Here is a 20,880-nt window from a genome sequence, read left to right as displayed (position 1 = left end):
AGCAGCTTTTTTTGTAATAGCCAGAATCTGGAAACAACCTAGATGACCCTCAACAGAGGACTGGATACAGAAATTGTGGAACATCTACGCAATGGAATACTACTCAGCTTTTAAAAACAAGGATATCATGAAATTTTCGGGCAAATTGATGAAACTAGGAAAGATCATCCTGAGTGAGGTAACCCAGAAACAGAAAGACAGGCATGGAATACACTCACTTATAAGCGGATATTAGCTGTATAATATAGGATAGGCATACTAATAGCTACAGACTAAAGAAGCTAAACACTAAGGAAGACTCTAGGGAGGATGTTTAAATCTCATTCAGAATGACAAACAGGACAGGCACCGGAAGTGATGGAAGAGAGGAAACAGGTTGGGAGCCTAGTATGGAGGATCCTTTGAAAGTCTCCACCCAATAGGTGATGGGAGCAGATGCTGAGACTCATGGCCAAACTTTGGGCAGAGAGCCGGGAGTCATATGGAAAAAGAGTGATGGGAGAGAGTGACATAGAGGGGACAGGAGCCCCACAAGGAGATCAAAAAAGTTAAAGGATCTGAGCCCAGGGTGTCCTGCAGAGATTGATGCACCAACCGAGGGCCATGCATGGAGAGGATCTAGACCCCCAGATTAGATATGGACCACTGGAGCTCACTCTCCAAGGGAGGGGGAACAGGACCTGCTTCTGTCATGAACTCCAGTTCCCTCGTCTTTCATCACTTGCCAGTGGTGATGTGGCCTCGCCAGGCCACAGAGGAAGAGGATCTAGGCAGTGCTGATGAGACTTGATAAGCTGTGGACAGATGGCAGAGGAGGAGAACTCCCCTTCTCAGTGAACTAGAGGTAGAGGATAGGGGGAAGAGGACAGGAGGGTGGGACCAGGAGGAGTTGAGGGAGGGAACTACAATTGGGATATATAATAAATAAATTGTGAAAAAGATAAAAATAATAAAAAAATAAAAATTCTTTCTTCGTGTTTATGTACGTGTGGCTTAATGAAAAGAGCAGACTTTTCTTTCCTTCTATAACAAGGTGATGCCAATGATAGCACTGTCACTCATTAACTTGAGCAACTTGTTTTATTTCTAATTTTGTCAGAAAGTCTAGAAAACAAAATGGCTTCAGAAATTTACAGTTTACTATAGGAAGCCATAGGGTCAGTGGCCCGTAGATATAGTCACACCCACATCAGGGGCCTGTAAACACCTCTCGTGGAAAAGATGACTGTTATGACACTGACAAAGGTGATGCAGACAAAGCCTGGACTTGGTAGACATGGGTTTAAACCTACATTCTGCCATTGTCCAATATTAATCCTGAAAAGATGTTGTCTAACATCTCAGAACCTCATTTCTCATCCCGAGATCCTGTGTGTGCCCTGCACAATTATTCTGCAAGCAACATGAAGTGGCCCATTCTTTGTGTAGCACAATAGTACACACTAAGAATATAAGTGTCACAATTATTCTTATACTCTGAGAACCAAAGGTAGCACTGAAAATACAGTGTGTATTTGCTTGATACCAGATACTTAATTGTGCCTTCCAAGAGAGCAACTTTTTAATTACCATCATTTAGTACAATTTATTAAATTGGTATCCTGGCTGTATCTCCCTCCCTCATCTCTTCCCAACCCCACCCTCCCTTCCTTCATCTCCTACCATGCCCCTCCCCGAGTCTATTGATTGGTGAGGTCTTCTTCCCCTTCCATCTGACCCTAACCTATAAGGTCTCCTCAGGACTGGCTGCATTGTCTTTCTCTGTGGCCTGGCAAGGCTGCAGCCCCAGCAGGGGCAGGTGATCAGAAAGCCTGTCACTGAGTTCATGACAGAGAAAGCCCCTGCTCCCCTTATTAGGGAACCCACTTGGAGACTGAGTCTATGGGCTACAATTGAGCCAGGGTTTTAGGCCCTCTGCATGCATCGTCCTTGGTTGGGATATCAGTCTCTGCAGGGCCCCTAGGGCTCAAGATTTTTTTTGGGGGGGGGTAAGGCTCAAGATTTTTTTTTTGGGGGGGAAGCAAACTTATTTTAATGTGTGTCCAAAAATAACTTATGCTACTTCATTGTGAAGAGATGAATTTCCCAGATAACTTAGCTCTGAGTCAATTTTGTATATTTTGAACATATAGATGCCTTAATATACAATGTTTAACTTATTTTTAATTTATAGAGATGATAATTTATAACATCTTTGAGAGTCTTAAAATTTACATATAAAGATCAGTGCTATTTTTGTGTTATTTTTTAGTAATAGTGATGATTGGCACTGACTCAGAATGTACATTACATGATGTTAAAGCGACCAAGTTTTCTTGAGTAGCATAGCTTCATCTGCACCTTTCACCATACGCATCAAGTATCTAAATGTTCACAATTATTTGATAGAAGAATGCATGCTTTAAGTGCCTTTTCCAAGATATTGCATCTACCAGTCAGTGAAAAACCATTTTGTTTTAGTCTTAACACATAATCAATAAAAATGCCTATGAGATACAATATAATATACCAACATGCATTCGGAATATAGTATACACCAACCATGTTATATTAGTGGTTTCTTTTGCTTTACCATTTCTTCGTGTTTTAAACTGTCAAGTGCCACTGTTTAAGTTTTTCCAAAACACACAACAGAGAATCATAGTGGCCTCATCTGATGGGGAACCTTTGAGCTCATTCCTTCTGTGCAATCACAGTTTGGTATCTGTTCTCCAGCATCCCTTTTAGTCTCAAGCAATCAATACTCCACACTCAGATCAACTGTTTCAGTGAAAAATTGGATTTCTAACATAACCTTAACATTAGTCAGAACTTTAAATGTCTGATCAAGATGGAGGGACAAAAAAAGTGTTGGGACTTCAAAATAAGCCATCCCTTTTGCCGTATAAACCATATTAGTAATCAAGAACTTACTTCAAAAGAAGGACTTTGTTACATTAAATGTGGAAGTAGTAATTACTCAGATAGCCAACATCAAGGAAGTACAAAAAGGGGCAATTTTTAAAAAATCAGAAAACATTTCTCAAAATTCTTAGAATGTAGCCATCTTGATAACAAAGTATTATGAATTTTTGAAATGAACTGTTTAGAATGTAAAGGTAGAAACATAAAAGAGACAGACATCAGAGAGCTTCAAGAATTAACTATACTTATAATGATAATGTAGAAGTGAACATTTTTCTACATAATCTGCATGTACGCCCCTTGACCCTGCAATCTGTATAAAAGTCTTTGTGACAGGAAGATCTAAAGTTTTCTTTCCCTTTAGCGTTTACATGCTAATTATAGCATGTTGGTAGCCTTTCTAAGGAGGTGGGTCAAGATACAGGAAAGGTGTTTCTTACAGAGATGGAGAAAATTTGAGTGTGTTGTCTCACATGAGTATGGGAGATGGGAATAAAAGATAAATCACAGAAGGACAAGACTGAGCCTTCTCCCAAATTAGAGGCATTTCTGGCTCCCATTAGCCCTAGGTTCAAAGGTAACATATTGGCTAAAGGGGAACTGAGGAAAAAATAGAGAATAGAGTGAGCATCTCTCTGTTGCAATGGAACTAAGGCACAGACGGATACTCACAAAATAAAATCCAATGTAAAAAAAGAAATAGTCCCTTCTGTGCCACTGACACTGATCTTTGGATGTAAAGGTTGATGGAAGTATAATTTCACTTCAGAAATATGAATGTAAAATGTCTACAAGCCATAACTGACAAATACATGACTCTTGACTTCAGTTTCCTCTTTGTAAGATGTTTAAACTATCTCTTCAATGTATTTCCTATGAGAGAAGATTAAGGGCTGAACAAACCAACTCTTGCCAAAAGGTCATCTATTTAGTCCAAACATAATTCATGATGACTATAGGTACCTTCCTATCGAAAACAAGAGAAAATTTCCCAAACCATCTCCCCTGATTCTCTACACAGCTGTCAGATTTCAATCCAGGTGGCTATGACTGATGGACATACTGCCCTGGCTCTCTAAGCAGGTTCTTTTGCTGAAGATTCATTAATGCCAATTATAATCTTTGATTAAGGTTGTGCTTGACAAATGAGCCTTTTTGCAATTCTTCAATCCAGACATGGATTTACAGCTAAAGGTTAGCATAATCGATATGTTGGACAGCGTGTTGTCAGAAACTGGAGTTGTTGGCATAGCTAGCACAGTACAGCCAGTGGCATTCCATCTATCACGGCTGCCCACTAAGAATGAACCTGGCCACGTTCCATTAATCGCCTCCCTTTCAATCAGTAGTGAGGCTGTAGGAAATTAGATTGGCTATTTAAAAGGGTGCTGCTTAGAATCCTTCAGGAAAAATGACTGCTAAAGAATTTAACAAGAAAACAAAAAGGTTTCTTTGCCCTCCTGTGACTGTCACATCACTTATGGCCTCACAGGCTAGAAATAAGAAGCAGGACCAATTTTTGTAGTCTCAAGAAAGTAAACATCATTTGGAACTGGACACTTCCTTCTGTACCTATTAAGAAGCCACTCCCTAAATGGAGTTTAAATGTTGTCAGGCTACATGTTTGAACCATATTAGCATCATAGAACATAATTTGTGGGGCTTCTTTAAAGACTATCATCAGAAGTTGTTATAAGAAATAAAATTTAAAATACAGTTCTGCTTCATTTTGTTGTCAGTTCCCAGAAGCATCAAAGTGGAGGCTCAAGTGTGCCAGTATGGAGACTTAGAAAGCACTCGACTATCAAGCCATATGTCCTCCTTTTAATAGTCCAAAAGAGACCCATGGGGATAAGCTTTAAGCATGTTCACAGTGAAGTTCAATTTTCTACAGGCATATTGGATTGACTGTGAAGCACAAGCTAGAGAAAGCAGAACTCCTGTGAGAATGGCTAAATGAGAAAGGAGTCAGATGTGTCAAAGCAGAGAGGATGCAGGGCTTGGGAAGGGACTGGAGGGACCAGTAAGCTGAAGAAAGTGTCACTAGGGGCCCAGCCATACTCCCACGGGATCTCTTTCCAGAAGATCAAGCCAAGAAACAGGAAAGTATTGGCCAGGATGGGAAGAAAGAAGACAATGTAACAGTGTTGGAGAAAATAGTTCTTTGGGGACATTGGATTTGAAGTTAGTCAGAACCACCACGTGGGCAACGATCTGTAAATAAGAAAGGAGGCCACATAGATGTTTCCAATGTCCTGAGTAGAGCAAGAGCAGACACACAGGAGAGGGAAGGAGAGCAGGTAGGAATGGCAGCAGACAGGCACAAAGCCAGCAGAGACTTAGAGGCAAGACCTCACACTAAGACTGCAAAGGGAAGAAATCCCAAGGTCCCAAAAGCTGGGGAGATGGCTCAGTAGTTAAGATCAGGTGCTGCTCACTCATAAAGACATGAGTTCAGTTCCCAGTACTCATATCGGGAAACTCATTCACCTATAATTCCAGAGACAAGCTACCTAATGACCCATGGTGTATATATTCATAAATTGTGCACACACAAACATATACGTTAAAATAAAAGTCAGTGAAAAGGCCTGTAATGTGACACAGTGTCCTGATCTGGGCTGGAGAATGGGGAATGCTGAAGCAGTGCAAGTTCTGTTTGTAAAACAACCACTGGCACTTACTTCCTTTCCCATTCAGTGTCTATGCCATAAGGTGCAATAAGGAAAGGCTTCATGAACCAATGTCAACAGAAACGTGGCTAACATGCCCAACACCTATCCTTCCTTATGACATGACACACTTTTGGTTCCCATTCCACATGCAGAAAGCCAGTAACCTGACTTTATTCATCATCTTCTTATTCCTAATCATTTGAGTTAGCAGATCTCCATTTCTGTTTCCCACTCATATTTCTCTTCTTTGATAGCTTTATATTATTTTGTTCCATGTGTTTGCTTTAAGATCATATGTATCTTTTAAGGGATAAGGTTATGATATAATTTCTGTGTGGTTACAGCAATCTAAATTCCACCATCACACAGTCCTGTCAGCTTCCCAAAACCATATTCTATAGAAGGGACCAAATGACGTCACCCCAGTCTTCTCTATAGCTAAATGATATATTGATGTAACAGTACTTTGAAAAACCTTAAAACATAACTCAGATATTCAGCATCATTTTTGACAGCCCTGGGGATTGAACTCCATACCTCACCCATGCAAAATGGACACCCTGCCATTAAGCTCTACCCCCAGGATGTTCTCACTAATTACCCAGGCTAGCCTTGAGCTTGCACTCCTTTTGTCTCAGCCTCTCAAGCAGTAAGGTCATAGACCTGTGCCAGCAGGCCTGCCTAAAGCTGTGTTTATATGAAACAAGTACAGAAGAGAATTTCTTCAGTTCTGTGTTATCACCCTCCTGTTACTGTCACATCATTCAATACAGCTATAATACTAAAGGCTACATTGAAATTCTGAGAATGGTAAATTATACAAGGCCTTTAACAATGTAGGCAACAATCACTACACTTTAACCTTTCTAGTGAGAGAATGACATGCTGAAGGGGTAGGCTTGGAGGAAGGGGAGAAGAAAGTTAGCATGCCTTGCTACCTACAACTGAAAACCCTTTGGGAGCCTTCACTCCGCAACCTATACATGTATTGTGCCTACTGGGAAGTGAGAAGCAGAAGGGTTGTGTGAGCTGCAGGAAGGGCTTGCTGATGTAGCTGACTATGGAGTCTTGTCCTGGGCCAGCCGACTTTGTGGGATACATCACAGAAGACTGAAGCTGGAATCGGGAATACCAATTAGTTTGCTCCAGTAATCAAATTGAGACTGAATAATTGTTTGTTTAAATGAGGCCTTTTTCCATAATTAGAGCCTGTGTGATAAATGTGCATCCTCAAATACACCTCAGCTAAAAGTTTGAAATTGCATTTGGCAATAGAAACAGCTGGAGTGAAAACAACTCTGGGCAGTACAGAGAGCCTGCTGTGTTCCACCACATAATGCCTGATTGTGCATCTATTGTCCAAAGAATGTCGTTAGAATTGGAAGTGGAATATGCAACGGAGAGAATACATTCGCAGTTGCCCAGGAAGGGAAATGGGAACATGGAGGTGTTTTGGTTTGTTCTCTAGCAAAGCAGTCCTAAGTGCTTTTTAAATGAAAGCAGATAATAGCAAGGCTGGGGGATGAATGGCAGACTGCAAACAGTGCACAAATAACACAATTTCCTTGATGTTCCCCAAGATGCCTGCTTCAAAGCATGTCTTCTGCTGACTGCTGAGGCCCTTAGAACAGCTGGCAAGAGCCAGATGTCAGCAGCACAGCTCTGGTCTTCTGAGATTTCCCTCCCTCCTTTTTTTTTTTTTTCTTTATCAGTTACGTTCACTATGCTGGTTAGGTCCACATCATTCTAACAAATACCTAGGATAAACTGACTTATGAAGAACAAACTTTCCTTTTTGCATCACCACTTTGGAGACAACAATCTATCGGCTCTACTGTTTTAGGCCTGTGGCCACGCTGTGACAGATGTACCTAAGGAAGATGTGCCACCCCCCTCACCACAGGGAGGTACATATGACAAGAAGGAGCCGAGTCCCATCATCAAGTTCAAGGTAGCTGGATAATCAGGAGAGGTCTTCCATCTGGGCCTTAACCCTTAGACTTTCTAGCACCTCTCCACTGTGCCAAGATCTGAAGGAAAAGAGAACAAACCTCAGCATCACAGGCCTCTATGGGCTCTCTCAGACCCAGAGTACAGAAGTCACATTTGGTGTTCCACAGGGAACAATAAATATGCAAGCACACAGGAGCCCAGAGAATTTTGGGGGAGGTTAAATCTGTACAGAACAAGCAGGGGGTATGCTGTAAAATGCAGACCAGACGTGCTGAGTTCCCACATCAAACCCTCAGCTTCCTTTCTTTGTCCAGCATGCCTCTGACCCACAAGGCTCCTCCTGACCTGGCTCTGCTCTGGCCCCCTTCTAAGCCACACTGCGCACTCTCTGAGTTTTCTCTTTTACACCAGCTTCCCCGCATTCTCTCTCTGGAGCCTCACCTCCATCTAAAAAGCAATACTTCTTACCTGGAGAATTCTAAGCCAGATAACAGATTTGAGCTGAAAGTTTGGTTTTCAGAAAATATCTTTACTCTGTTATGAATCCTCAGAGAACCTTAAAATCTCATGCATGGTCATGATTTGAAGTGTAGGGATGTGATGTGTGTTCACACAGGTTTCAAACATACATATTGTCATAATAAGCATGTGTTGTGTGAAGAAAAGATCAAGTTATAAATTACTTCTTAGGCAAGACAATATGTTGAAATGCTGACTTAGTAGAATTATTGCATGATCCAGCTATACTATTCAGCGATATACACTCCAAAGAATCTAAGTCTGCTTAACATGAATATCTATAAGTGCAGTTGATTATTGTACTGTTCATGACATCCAAGATGAGGAACCTACATAAGTGTCCATCAATAGATGACTACATAAGTGGGGCTTGATAACATGTATTCAATAAAGCTTCATTTATCTCTAGAGAAAATAAAATCATGTCATTTATTTGAAATGGATGGATCTAGAAACCATCACAGTAATCAAAATGAGCCAGACTTGAACAAATATCTCATATTTTCCTTCATATGGAGAACCTAGTTTTGAACTTATGTATGTATGTAATTCATATATAATATGAATCTACATAATTCAAATATACACAAATGCCAGGAAAGAGAAATGAGAACTATTTGCAGGGAGGCAGCAAACAGGAGTGGGAGAGAAACAGGGGCATTAGACATGGAACCAATGTGAACACAGTACAATGTCATATATACATGAAAATATCCTAATGAAATGCCTTATTCTGTATGTAACTAAAAAAATAATTTACAAAAGAACAGTTATAAGAGGGAGAGGCTAGGGTACTTGACCATCTTTGAGATTCATGGCACATGGCTGGAAATGCCTTTATAAACATCGTCAACTTCAGTTAAGCAGTTTCACTGTCTGTTTGCACAGAACCAAATTCTGGCCACTGCCACCCTGTTGAGGTCATGATTTACTGTCTCATCCTTTTATTTTGAATTTAGGAAAACAAGATTTGGGGTTTAAACTCTTTTAGTCTTCAGATTATATCCTGGTGTCCAGTGTGCAATAGATGCTGAATCCGTTTTTCTATATAGATTAATGAGTAGCAAGATATAAACTAGAACACTGGAAAGGAGAAGGCTCGGCTGCTGTAAGACATAGGAACAGGGGAAGAAGGGCAGTCACATGACGAACTTACTAAACTCTTGTGAAACACCAGGAAAAACATAAAATAGAGACAGCTGTGTTTATTCCAGAAAGATACTTAAGAAGAAAGAAGAAAGAAAAGCTTTGGAAAATACTGTCTTTCAAGGGATGTTTTGACTGCCATGGAAATAGCAGATCTTTCTAAGTATAATGTATCTTTCTAAGGATAATGCTTCATGTTTGGAAATCAGCATCTGTAAAAAGTCAATAAAAACACATATGTGCTTGTGTCTGTTTTCACATTGTAGCATGGCCGTTTCCCCAGTCTTTTAAGTATTGAGTCCGTATATTTGTAACATCAAACATGTGAATGTGGCCTTCTGCTCTTCTCCATAGAGCCTAATTCAGTTGTTGTTGCTGTTGTTTTTAAATAAATAAGGTCTTGAGTTTTGGCTGAGACCCCATGTGGTGATAACTAGAACCAGAGGAAATGACATGGCTAGCTCAACACAAGCACATCATCATCAAAGAAAAAAGATGAATGTAATTCTATGAAAACATTGATATATGGTCATCACTGATACCTACCTTCATTAATAGGAACGAAAGAAGGAAGGAAGGAAGAAGGGAAAGAAGGAATGAAAGAAGGAAGGAAGGAAGGAAGGAAGGAAGGAAGGAAGGAAGGAAGGAAGAAAGGAAGGAAGGAAGGAAGGAACATATATCTCAACCCCCAACTCCCCCCTCCACCCCAGTAAGCTGGCATCTAATCAGGAAACATGCTTCTGTTTTTTTGTGTGTATGTGTGTGTGTTGTATTTGCTATGGTAGGCTTATTGTGACATCCTCTATTCACTCAAACAAGATAAAAAGAAGACCTCCTGACAAGTACTGAGGGAGCAGTCATTCCAATCAGGCAGACTCTCAAGTCATATGAATCACTTTCAGGAAGCACTCTAAGTATTATCTAGCCTAATTATACAAGTGTTGTTACAGAAACTATTCTCTCAGAGATCATTGAAAAAAAAAAAAAACTCCCTTATGCTCTTAATGTTTTTGTAACATTTTTGAAAAGTATTATTAGAGGAGACTGAAAAGAGAATTCTTAACTTGTAAAGATCAAACATATGTCATAACACCTACAAATGCATTGGCCAAATAAATTACTTCTTTAGTACATGGTACAATAATTTTAATTTAGATTACATTCTTTCATTTAAACAGCACCGCCTTCCAAATAACAGTTGACTTGAGCAGTGCATTTGGCTGTCACGGTATTCAGAAAGGAGTTGTGTTTACCAAGGACTATTTTCCAAATACTATTTTACTCTCAGAGAACATTTTGAGGAACTGCATATACCTATTCAAATTCTAATGAAACATAAACCAGACACGTTTAAACTTTCAGTAAAATATCATCTGGAGAAAAAAAAACTCAATCTCGTTTGGCTGATTGTGTGCTGTTGCTACATTTGCAAATAAATTATTCTTGGCTGCATAAAACTTCACACAACAAATTCTGCTCAGAAGATTAAATGACTTTGAAACAGATATTCAATAATGGAAAAGTCACTATTGCTTTATAAAAGCTACTTCCAAGTTAATGGGTTATCAGAACAAAATAAGAGCTAGATACAGATGCCAAATGTAAACAAACCTGGGGGGAAAGCATTAAGCTGGAAATAAATGCGGAGAGAAGTCTTGTGCCAGTATCCAAATTGAAATGCTTTCTCTTTCTATGGTCCTTTTACATTTCTGGATTATGATGAGGACTTGATTAATTTGGGGCATTTGTGGGATATATTTGTGTTGTTGAGTCCAATTTCTAGCAAATGGGTGACGTTCCACACTTCAAATCACTCCTCGATGCTAGAAAATACAATGAAATAAAGTATGTATTTATCCAATTAGATCTTTTTGTTTTACTCTTTTATTTGCCTACTGCCATAAGGATAAGGTCCTCAAGAGAGCGGGGTGGTTGGGTATTTGTTCCACACATTGCTGTGATCTCAGCTTCTAAAACATGTTGAATGCTATCCAGTGTCCAGTGAGTGGCATGAGAATGAAGAATTGTGGACTCTGGGATCAGGCTCTTGTGCAGGAAGGGATCATGTAAGGGAAGATGAGCAATTCATTGGGGCGGGGGGATAAGTATAAGCCTTTCAGGTATATTTTATGTTGTGTACAGAAACAGTGAATTTTAGTGTGTTATGTGATATCTCCTGTACATTGACAGTTAGAGTTCAAAGCTCTCACTGTTCTTAATTTCTCAAAATGCCTTGACCATCCTAGTGCTGATAACTCAAGCTCAACACTCTGCAGTGAAGTGCTTCTGAAAACTCCAAAGAGGAAGGTTAATATAAGAACTTCCAAAGTAATAATTAAAGTGAAAAGTACAAAATTTTGTTCTGAAAATGACTCTAAAACAATTATAGACACTTTTTATTATAAATGGGTTTATTAGGCTAACACTATACAGGATCATATAGTGTCATATAGTCCAATGATGACCTGAACACAGGAGAGCTAAGTACCATGCTCAGTCTGCAGAGTTGGGTACTTCAGCAGTCCCAATATGGTGACAAAGACTCATTGAAAGCCTTGGTCCTCAGTTCATATTTGAATGACAAAGAAATTGAACTCTGATGTCAACAAAGGTTGGCAATGGTATCAGTGAAATAGACATGCTTACCAGGAAGAAGGTAAGTTGGGCAGTCAGCACTGCCCTCTTGATAAACAAAATTGGTTTGAGAGTCTCACTTCATTCTGACCTACACAAACTGATAGAAGAGTGGAACAGTGCCCAGCAGAACCTGGCATAGGGGTTAAAGAGCAAGAGCGCAGCTGAAAAATGGACACAAATGTCAGTTAAGTATGAACAGTGGCTTCAGCAATCTATCATACCAAGTTCCAAGAACATTAAATAATCATCAGATGGCCAGAAAGCTGGCTCAGCAGAGCACTGAAGGCTCTTCCGGAAGATGAAGATTCAGCTCTTAGCACCCACATGGAAGCTCACAACCATTTGTAACTCCAGTCCCAAGTATCAGATGCCCTCTTCTGGCCTCCGTAGCCATTGCATGCATGAGGTGAACAGACACATAATGCAGGCAAAAAATAAAAAATAATAATAATAAAATAAAACATAAAAGAAAAGTTGATAAAAATCTAAAAACAATCATTAGATGAACATTTCAGAGTTACTGAGTATAGTTTATAAGTGTTTTTTTTTTTTCATTATAAAACATGATAGGTATGTGAGGTAAAGGGCTTCTTAATTAGCCTGATTTATCACACATTGTCAACATCATTAAAACTCACATTATACTGTATAAATACATAATACAATTTTATTTATGAATTACAGGTAAAGTTTTGAAATTTAAACTTCATCAGTTGTGATTTTTCCGTGGCGCCACCTGTCCACTTGTAAATGGGTGTTTAAAGGGAAATCTGTGAAAAGGCACATTGAACTAATTTGAACATAATTGCATGTCACCAGAGACTGTCCATTGCACGAAAGTTACATTATTCAGCAGGAAAAAGATCTTGAAATAACTAAAGCTAAATTAGGCTGGTTGAAAGCATTCCATAGCGTTATTCTGGACAGTTCGCCAGCTATAAATAATGGGCTCCTTCTGCCAGTAGCTGACAGCGTGACCTTGATGAAATATTTGAGCATTTGCGACCGAAATGAATTTATAAGACAGGATGAACTTTTACAATCATTCTAGGGTTAATTTTCTACCATAAAATTTGGTTGGGTTGAGAATGACTTATACAACATTTCAGGTCTCCAGAATGTAAGACACAGAATTAATACTGACAAATTGGAAAATGAACACGTTGATCCTCTAAGGCACATGAGTAGTGAAAAAAAAAAGTGCTCTAGACATCAACATCCTGCCACTCCCCTCATGGATCTTATATTTAAATAGCAACTTTCTCTTTCTAGTCTCTCTGAACACTTAGAATCCCTCTTGTGAGAGGTTTAATTTTCAAGGTGATTGAACCTAGCCTGACCTAAGTGAGGAGTCACAGTGAGACACTACTCTATGACACAGGCTGGTCTGTGTGCGTGACTAAAAGTCCAGGAACTGTGCTGAGCACAAGCATATATCTACGCATTCTCTCTGCCATTGACTATAGAAGCGCTGTGCTGAGCTGTTTCAGGCTTCTGCCACTGTGACTTTCCCGCAATAATGGACTTTAACCGGGAATTATAAACCAAAACAATCCTTTCTTCTTTAAGCTGATTATTGTCAGAATATTTTATCACAACTGAAATAAAACTAGAACAGAAATTAGTATCAGGAGTGGGCTGGCGGCATGATAGGTCTGACCATATGGCTTTGGTACCTTGGACTGTTTCTTGGTAGAAAGTTGGAAGCATTTGTTTGATTGATGTAGAACAGCCAATGGATGGTGGGAGCAGAGTTTAAATGGACATTTTCTTGGAAATTTTTGAGATTAAAAATGTGGAGAGAAGTGTGGACAGTTGAGACCCAGCACATGTGGCCTGTGAAGGGAAACAAAAATTCTGTCAATAACAGGAATAGGAGCAAAGAATCTATGTTTCTGATCAGGCTGGTGCTGGAGAAACATCTATGGTTGTTAAGGAGATCAGTACCACTGAAAAGCAAAACCGTGTGCCTTATTGAGTCATTTACACAGTATTTCCTTGGGAAATAGAACATATCTTGAGCAATATGTAGCACTATTGTGATATCCGCATACTACAAGATTGACAGGGTCACGTCTTTGTGTTTCTGTCAGCTTTGTTTCCCTGTTTTGACCAGTGGCTTTCTCTGATGTGAGAACTTCCCTCCAACCATCTTAAGACCTGTGGCCCTTCCTCTTGAGGACCTGAATCCTTTTGACTCTGCCAGGTCACCCAGAGAAAGAAACGGGCAAACAAACTAAACCCCCTACCTGTCCCACTCTGAGAGCAGAACCCCTTGCAGGTTTTGTTACTTGACTCCTGCTCAGGGTCATAGTTGGTCCCTATGTTGAGGTGGATAGGGAGAGGCCAGAACTCTCATCAGGAGGCCCCTGTCATCTAAGCCCAAAGCACAAAAGGAAAGGGAAACAGTTACCCCGGTGACCATTTCCACTGCTCCAATTCTTACCTGTTCTATACAACCCCAGAGAAGGGAGAAAGTACCCCTGGCCTGAGCCCAAAGAAACAGAAAGTTCTACTCTTTTCTCTTTCATAATTTATGGCACCTTTTCAACTAATGATCCTTAAAACCCAGCATTCTCTGAAAAAAGTTTAAAAAAACAAACAAACAAACAAACAACAACAACAACAAAAAAAACAGCCCTGGGTTGGGCAGGGGAATCACCACCAGACTGCAACATTTCTTGGACAGAAGGGATTTTTCCTTCTTTCCAACACTGACTGAGGTAACTTTAAACAACTTTCACTAGGATTTATAAAAGAATTAAGGACAGCTGCTAAAAAATTTTACGTTGTCACCCAGTTGGCCCCCGATATATATATATATATATACATATGTGTTCTTTTAAATATATATATATATATATATATTTAATTTAAAGATATCAGTAGATCCCAGTTGTTGGAGGTAGTATTCAGGGTGTTTAACAACAGAGAACTGATTGGTATAAGAGATTTTGCATAAACTGAAAGCTACTGTCACCTTCTCTGATGATAAGACACAGCTTTACAGATACCCAGTAAATTGTTGGTATCACACCCTCTGTCAGGAAAAATAAAAATAAAAAATAAATAAAATGAGCAGGAGTGGCCCAATGCCAAGCTCCTATGATTGTTCAACTAACCAACCTTTCTCCAAATTATACAATATTCATTGACCCTGGAAGCAAAAAGGGAAATTGCAGCCCATATTCCCTGGCTTGAAGAGACAGGGATCCTGGTACACTGCCAGTCACTGTGAAATATGCCTCTCCTGCCTATGGTAACTCTGATTCTCATGAGTCTGATTCTTCAAGAGAAACAGATTTCTTGGACTTGAAAGATGCAGTCCTCATCCTTCCACTGACAGGGATGAGTTAACCCATCTCTTCTTTCAAATAACAGACCCTGTGGGAGGTTACTGTGGGTAATATTCCTGGACCGGTTAGCCCTAGAATTTAAAGACACCAAATGTAGACTTCCTACCCTTCCAACAAAGGTTTCCTGGGGAAATAGATTATAAAAGGTATTGCTGCAAGAGTTATAGACTTTGGGCTACAAAATGTTGGCTAAGGAAGCCCAACTTTGCACAAGGCTACCTATCTTGGCTACCAGCAAAGGAGAAGCAAAAAGATCCTGAGTCAGAGTAGGATTGCTGCCATCCTTCAGATCCCAAATCCAAAGACTGGGAGACAGACTCAAGAGTTCCTAGCTACATCTGGATACACTGGAGTTTGTGGAAATATAACAGCACAAAGGAGAGCAATAAGCCCCAGTTTAGTCTCTAAACTAAGACTAAACAAAAGGCATCCAAAGGCCTTAAAAAGAGCTCTAACTTTTACCCCTGCCCTAGAATTTCCAGACAGAGAGGATTTTAACTCAGACTTTTGGAACATGGAAATGCCCTGTGGTGATTGGACCCTGTAGCCACAGGATGGCCCACCTGACTGACTAAGAGCTGTGACAGCTACTGCTACTTTAATGAAAGAAAACAAACAAGTTAACCTTAGCTCAAGATCTTACACTCACAGCACTCCATGACACAGTTGAGTTCTTCCTCTGAGAAGCACCAGAATGCTAGCTGTCTAATGATTGTGTTACCAAGTGCCAGGCCATAACCTGGCCCACCCCAGAGTCCAGTTTGAGAAACCCACCACCATCAATTCAGCTACACTCTTACCTGATGAAACGGGTGCTCGTCCATGGCTTTCAGAGGATGGATGATGAAACCAAGTACGTGGAGCTGCAGTAGTTACTTTAACCAAAACAATTTGGGCCAAAGCTAGGTACCTCAGCTCAGAGAGTAGGCCCATATTCTCAGATGGGAATTTGAGGGGGGGAATGTCCACAAACCCTATACGCAGTCAATGGGAATGCTTTCACTGCAGGGTATCTACACTGTATGATCTATAGAGAAAGGCTTCTCATCGCTGGAGAGGAAAGGGACGTTTAAAAGATCCTAGCCCTCCTCGACACTATTTGTCTTCTCCTATGAATTACTGTCCTCTGCTGTTGGGCTGCTGACAAGGCTGCCTGAAGCTATAAGACCAGTGGGGCTTAAAGAACAAATTAAAAACTCAAAACCACCAATAGAGGATGTTAGAGGGAAAGATGATTCTCCCAGATACAACTGGCAGAATACCAGTTACTAACCTTCACCAGGCTAATCATCTGGGGCCCACAAAACTTTGAGTTGTTAAGACAACAATTTGTTATACCCAGACTAGACAGAATAGCACAGGATGTCTCAGCCAGATGCCAGATTTGTGCGCAAGTGAATCCAAAACAGAGAGCCCTTACCCAGGAAAGGGTCCAAATGAGAGACCACCACCTCGGCAAAATTATGGGAAAACTGCCTTCACCAAGATGTGGCCTGCTGGGGAAGATAAATTTACCTGCTAGATTTTACAGATGCCCTTTCTGGGTGGGTAAAGTGTTCTTCAAGACTAAAACAGATCAAATAGAAGCTTATTTATTACAATTTATTCACTTTGTATCCCAATTGTATCCTCTCCCTCATCCCCTCCCAGTCCCACTCTCCCTCCCTCTTCTCTCCCTATGCACCTCCCCTAGCCCACTGATAGGGAAAGTCCTCCTCCCCTAATACCTGATCCTAGCCGATTAAGTCTCATTAGGACTGGTTGCATTCTCTTCCTTTGTGGCCTGACAAGACTGCCCACCCCTGTCCCCCACTCCAGGAAGAAAGAGCCAGCCACTGAGACAACTCTTACAAAGAAAAATAATTTAACTGGGGCTGGCTTACAGTTTTAGAGGTTTAGTCCATTAACATCGTGGCAAGAAACACGGTGGATGCAGGCTGACATTCTTCTCTCAGAGAAGGATCTGAGAGTTCTACATCTCATTCCATAGGCAGCAGAAGAGAGAGTGTGTCACACTGGGCAAAACTTAAGCACAGAAGATCTCAGAGCCCACTCCCACAGTGGCAAACTTCCTCCAACAAGACCACACCTCCTAATAGGACTAGTCCCTATGACCAGACATCCAAATTCATGAGTCCCTGGGGGCCATTCCTATTCAAACCATCGCACCATTTCTTTCTCAAGTCACTGCCAGCACGCCAGTCCTCTATTAAGGCTATTTATTAGACCACCCAGCTGACCTCCAAGTCCATCACCAGCTTCCCCTTGTTGCAGTCCAGTGATAATGCCTGGGTTAAGCAGGTAACTAAAGCACACTAACACGAACTTGGAAAGGAGCCTACATGGTGATTCTATCCACTCCTATCACTATGAAGGTAGCTGACATTACTCTGTGGATCTGCCACACCCCAGGCTTGACAGCGGAAGCCATGCATGCTGCCAAATGGATTGTCTCTGGAATATGGAACCACTGAAATTAAGGTTTCATTGTGTCCCCAGGCCTTTCCATATCATGCTCCTCTATTCCTTCCTGAGACTTGTGTTTGGTATGAAGACAGGTAATGATCCAACCCCTACTATCCTCAAGCCTGGACTGAAAACTAAGGAAGACAGACACAAGGAATGTATTAGCTAGTGTGACTACAAACCTATATTCCATCTTGACAGTTACTTGCTGATGCCTATTTTAAATGTCTGATTCCATAAAAGAAAAAAGATATGGAAATTTATCTTTTAAGATAAGAATACAAAGTTTTCAATTCTATACATGCCCTGTGGCTAGGTCCCCTGGTTGTCAGAAACAAGGGAGTTTCCATTGCAAAAATTGGGGTTGTAAAACTGAGGCTTTCTTTAAAAATTCCTTCAAAAAAAAATCTGGCATTTGCGAAATAGAAAAAACTTGGAGAATCAGATTCTATATCATAGGAAAAGACCCCAAGGATAGAGTTAATCATTCCTAGACAAAAACAAAACAAAACAACAACAAAAAAAAATCAGCCATGATTGGTGGTTATCCTTAGATACCTGGCCCCCATGCTACTAGGGATAAGGCCTAACGAGATTCTCACCCCATTGACTGACAAGACTTACTGTGACTGGAGCAGCCTAAATTAAGGTTAGAGCACTTATAAGGGGCTAAAACTTCTCTAACATCCGAAACCTTTAACCAAATCTTTAAAGGCACTTTCACTTATTCTTATATTTGCTTTTCTGCTTCATGGGTTAATTCACGCGAGCATGAGACTATGTGGTGGGGATTTACCAGTGATTTGACTAAATATGTCTCTTCCAATGCCTTCCAAACTAAGTTGACAAGTTAGTCAGGCCCTAGAGGTATTAGGACATCACTTAGATTCCCTTGCAGAAATGATCCTACAAAATGGAAAGCCTTAGACTTACTTTTCATGAGATAAAGAAAACTATGTATGGTTATAAGGGGAAAAAATCCCATTGTTACTATGCTAATGATCAAGAGTAATTAAAAATAAAAGCTTGCATAGTTGAAAAAAGACTCAGAAAAAAAGGAAAAAGGAAACATAAATCAAATGATTGACACCAGTCTTTGTTCTCTGGGTACCCTCTGGCTAACTACTCTGCTATCAGCACTGACTGGACCCTTAATTCTCATTCTGACAGGATTGATGGCAAGGTCCTGCATCTTAAACTATATGGCCAATTATGTATCAGTTCAGAGAAATTAATGGTTCTGGGGACTAACTTCATCCCTTTAAAACAGGATGAGTCCACTAAGTCATTCACTAAGACCAGTGGGTAATGTAACAGGGTCCCAGACCTTAGTAGGTCCTGAACCTTAGGACAACTGACTCCATGATGGATGTACCATTCAGGCTGAGAAACTCAACATGTACACAGGACCACCTGCCAAAATTAAAAAAAAGGACTAATCTATCAAAGTCCATAGGGTTCTGAAAATCTCAAAACCTACTAGCTTTCCTTTTAAGCTTCTGTAGGTCTGCTTCCTACTAACTATTCTTGTTAACTGAAGTATTTCAACCCAGAGCATGTTTCTGTGTGTGTGTGTGTGTGTGTGTGTGTGTGTGTGTGTGCACGCGCGCGCGCTTAAAAACTCATCCTGACAAAAAGCTCAGCACTACACTGGGATCCTGAGCACACATCATAGCTAATAAAGACTTTCTATTGGCTTATTCACCAGTCTTCTCTGGTGAATACTCCACTTCAAGAGATCTTTATTAAAGGTTTATCTTGCCACCTCAAAAGTCCAGATTAAAAGTGAGTCTTCCTACTTAAATGATTTAATTTAGAAAAATCCCTCAGAGGTATTCCCAGATGCTTGGTTTTTAGTTAATTCCAGATGTAGTCAAGCTGACAACCAAGAACAGCCACCACAGCAATTAAGTTAATTAATGTCATATTTAAAGCCCACTGTTGGCAGCACTATTCCTATGTCAGGCGATCCTGAAGTGAATAAGAGGGGAGAGATAGCGCTGATGATTGCAAGGAAGCAAGCAAGGGAGCACGCACACATATGTTCCTGTCTGTTCATGGATGTTACCTGTTGTTTGAAGAGGTTTGCCTTGAACTCCCCTACAATGATGAATTTTAACCTTAAATAATGAGCTAAAATAAATTCTCTCCTAAGTTGGTTTCTGTCTGGATATTTTATCACAGCAACAGAAATGAAACAAAGATGTTCTCTCCTTCAATCTCCTTGTGAGGGATTCATTAGTTTTACTTGAGTGAATATGTTGGGGAAAGATAGAAAACAAAATCGTTATCAAAATTTTGGAGAACTTATTGATTCCACAAGTGGTGCATTAGGCTTTTGCAATGTTCTTCATACACAAATCTCCTTATCCTGCTTTCTTGTTTCTAAAGATTAACTTGGCCACAAACCATCTATCATTTCCCATACAACACAGACAGCTTTGTAGGCACATCTGAGAGTCTACTTTGCTGTTACTTTTCTGTCTGCTCAGTAAGGCCGATTCTTTCCCACAGAAGTTCTGACACTTGGAAATAGGTATGTGTGGGGGGACACATCAGGAGCTTGAAATCCTGCTCAGCTGGAAAACATGATTTCTCAAACCTCCCCAAATAATCCAATGACAGTCCAAAAGGAAAGAGGAAGATTTGGTTGCCAGCTACCTTGTTGGGAGAATTTGACATCTTCTAATGGTAAAATTATTCCCTTGGAAGCACCTCAAATAATGTAATAGGGTGAACAATACCCTATTTTTTTCTTGTCTTTTGGTTCACACCTTAGACTCCTGATAAACTAACTGTCCCTGTTGAAACTGTACAGACTTATAAATCAAAACATCTCTCAGTTCTACAAAGCAACACAGAATGCCTACAGCTATTCATCTTATTTGATCAAACAAATGAGGATCTACCGATGGCGCAGAATGAGAAATAATTATTACAACCTCAAAGGGATGGAAGGAGACACTCCTCAGTTCCTTGTACTAGAAAATATTTTTTTCTGAAGTAGTGGTTTAGTTTGGAGATAAAGTCAAGTGATTCCTACCCTCATCTGCTAGAATAACCATCCAGGAAACCGTAAGTTCTTTTCAGCTTAGGACTTGTCTTAGATGTTCTCTACCTAAAAATTGTCTCATAGCTTTTCTCGTTATCTTTGTAGCTATATGACAATTTCTCCTGAAAATATCCTGCTGTCATTCTATGTGACACTGAACATTCTTGTAACT

This window comes from Meriones unguiculatus, chromosome 2 (genome assembly GCF_030254825.1).
Source record: "Meriones unguiculatus strain TT.TT164.6M chromosome 2, Bangor_MerUng_6.1, whole genome shotgun sequence".
NCBI lineage: Eukaryota > Metazoa > Chordata > Mammalia > Rodentia > Muridae > Meriones > Meriones unguiculatus.
This window is presented reverse-complemented; position numbering follows the sequence as displayed.